This window comes from Aplidium turbinatum, chromosome 7 (genome assembly GCF_918807975.1).
Source record: "Aplidium turbinatum chromosome 7, kaAplTurb1.1, whole genome shotgun sequence".
In the NCBI taxonomy this organism is placed as follows: Eukaryota; Metazoa; Chordata; class Ascidiacea; order Aplousobranchia; family Polyclinidae; genus Aplidium; species Aplidium turbinatum.
Genome location: NC_137478.1, coordinates 30163179 through 30166563, shown reverse-complemented (window position 1 = coordinate 30166563; position 3385 = coordinate 30163179).

Below are 3385 nucleotides of genomic sequence, written 5' to 3'. Positions count from 1 at the left end.
ACCATTGTATTTTTTTCAGATGTCGTTAAGTTGTATGTATATTATTCCTGAAGAGGACATCTTGTGATGTCGAAAACGTTCGATACTTAATTTGTTGCGTAGTTTTATGTTTATGTAAATGTAATAAACTTGAAGATGTTAAACTTGATCACGTTGCTCGGCTTCGTATGCCTATGGTTCAACAAGACAAGCTCTCTACCGAAGATTCTATTATTTAGAATTATAAAAGACACTCGCTGGCAGCAATAGCATAAAGATAGTCTACTTTCAAAAGTTAAAACTTGCATTAGGCTACTAGAGCTGTTGAAAATTACAGGAAATATTAAAACTAATCAAAGGATTTATTTATGAGCAAAAAGGTTTATTGCTTCAAGATAAGTACCACAAAATTAAACTGAGAAGCTAATCAATTAGGCTACCAAGTTATGTTGAAAATAAACAGGCTTTTGAACATCCAAACCAAATAAATTGCAAATCAATTTTATTTGTAAATGAATCGTTGCCCTTTCTGAAATGAAATGTCGTTATAAAGTGTAATCTCTTCTGCCCTGTTCTGGTTACACCTCGCTGGTTTAGTTATTCTCCGATGGTGTCAAATATATTCAAGGAGGGAAATGTCAAGGCGGTTGAAAGGATAAATTGGGCCCGGTACAAATGAATCCATCGGGTCTTAAAGCAAGAAACTTATACAAACAAACGCACTATATCCAAACTATACTCGTTGGTTTTACAAATTCTCCGGCCCCTTGGAAAGTTCAGTGGTTACGCGCCCGACTCAAGATCACGCGGCGCTGGTTCGACTCTCGGCGTGTGCGCTTGAGCAACGCGTTTCAGGACTGCTCTCCATTCAGAGGCACCTAGTGGATGGAATAATTCCCGGGCAACGACACTTCAACAATCGGAAAACTTCACTCTGCCAATCTCGGTAACTGGTCCTGCGTCAAGAGCCTCTACAAGTATGCGAAACTACCAGGAATAACCTATCAAGGCTTTGTCAGTCCGAGGATAAGATTCAAACAATACCAAACCAAGGCTTCTAAAACATCTCAGGCCATGGGTCAAAAGTAATCCCTGGACCTCTTGTGGCATGAGTTAGTGGTGCGATACTGATGAGCCCACCTTCATGGGCGAAACACCTGTCATTTGCCGTTAGTTCTTGCTGCACTCGACTGCCGAGAAATATACCAAGATTGGGTTGAAATTTACTTGGACAACACTGCTGCGTTCATTGCCATAACGCTGGAAATACATAAACTGATATTTTAGGTTGATCTCAACAGCTTGGAACATTTAATTATTGGAAATGCGTCAACTTAAGTTTTTAAAAATTGTTCTTTGAAACAATGGTGTGATAACAAGTTATTGTACTTTGACTTATTTCGTATTTGAATAACAAATGACCTGGATTGTTATGTAGGCGAATGTTATCAGGAAGTCACAATTCTGTGGCACAACAGAATAACTATGTTGTAGAGTAATAGAACGAATTTGTATTGTTTCAACGTCTTTCTACGATACATTGACACAAACTCAAAGCATTGTAAAAAAACACGCCCTATGCTTTTGTTTGCAATTTACCGAAAGTACCATTGTGACAGTATGCGTCAGATATTGCAATGGATAATAGCCATTCAGCTTCTTCATATAACAACGTTAAAAAGATGTACTTTCTGGAGTGCAGAGATTATTATGAATTAATTGCATTTCCTGCAAGGTGTTCAATTGCTTTGCTTGGATTTTCAAAAACAAGTGCTTGAAGGCTGTTTCTGAGTGAAAGTTGATGGCATTTGTAGTTCACTACTGTACTTGAAAAGGGACATACAATACTTGACAGACTTACCAGCTCAGTGACCGAGTGGTTATCGCATTAGTCTCTAGTGTTGGTAGATTAATCAATGATCAGACATTACCAGGATGCAATAGATTGAGTTTCACTTTTATCAGCATGCTTGTTTTTTAACTTCGCAAATGTAAATACCAACGACCAGTTTTAGCCTGATGATGCTAAGGGTGTGTTGTGATAGTAGCGGATTGCACTAGTTTTCGAAACACAGGTCCCGAGTCATGTTCATTTGTGCAATGATGAATTACTGCTACTGTTGTATATTACTACTATGTGCATTACCACTATTACTACCACTTGACAGTCTTGATCACTTTAATCAGCCAGTAAAGTACTCCAGAAACGAAGGAATTTAGTTCAGTCAGACAACCTATGAAAGAGTCATAAGTAAGTTTGGAATATGTGTTGTGTTTTGTGTTGAATAATGAAAAGTTTGTGTGTTTATCAGGATTATCCCACTTTACATTGATTCAACGTCTGCGGACGTTGAATCAACGAAAAAAAGAACTCATTTGCTGGCTGAGATTATTTTTTTAGCATTAATTGCAGCATTCATTTGATGAATGCGGCAGTTAAAGGTTTCAACAAATGTCTAAAAAGAATCACTATAGTCGGAAAGATTTGTTCTCGGGAATTGCAGAAGAAAACTGCAAACTTTTTAAACAACTTAGAGACAGACTAGTTTTACTAAATGGTCTCCGCTACGTCTGCTGGATCCTAGTTCGGTTCCAGGTCGAGTCATAAACAAAAGTAGAACATAGAAAAAATAATTATAAATGAAACGTCTTTTATGTTTAGAGCAGTGAGAATAAAAAAAATAGAGAGCACTACACTAAATTAGCCATTTCAAGTTAATTACAGAGTATTCGCCACAGCAGTGTTAAGAATAAGGATAGAGGTGTGCTCGGTGGTCACATCCTGAACATGACAAAAAAAATGAAGAACATACAGTCGTTAAACGATCGTTGATCGTTGAAGAAATGGTGGAAGAAAAGCGATTCAAGAAATTTTGGGAGATGATGTCAATCAATGAGCTGGCTGGTCAAGTGTAGAAGAAATAAAGAGAAGAGCAAAGGATGGCGATTTGTAGTAGGCTAACATTTGACAGTCAAAATTCGGCTTGGAGACGGCACATGATGCTAATGATTATTATGAAGCAATATTAACTGTTGCTGTTTACAATAAACAAACCATAGCAAACTTAGAAAGGCCGTGAATATTACTAGTTTATTCTGGTAAACCACCGGTAAGGAACATGTAATTTAGTCTAAAATGCTTTGTAGTTCCGCTACTTAAGAAAAGGTCGGCACATCTGTATTTTTTTAGCTTAAAACGGATTTATAGAAGTGACCTACTCAAAAACAACACTTGTTTGTCGAAGTGAATTACCGGGTGCAAGGTAGCATTAGCTTCATCAAAACAAACGACTGCGAATTGTTAAGTGATGATTTTTTCTATTGCTTTGCAGAACAAACTATGTTTATGCCTGAGTTCTTTTCTTAGGTTTCATTTCAAAAATGTTTTTTTGCAGAGCACTAGAAA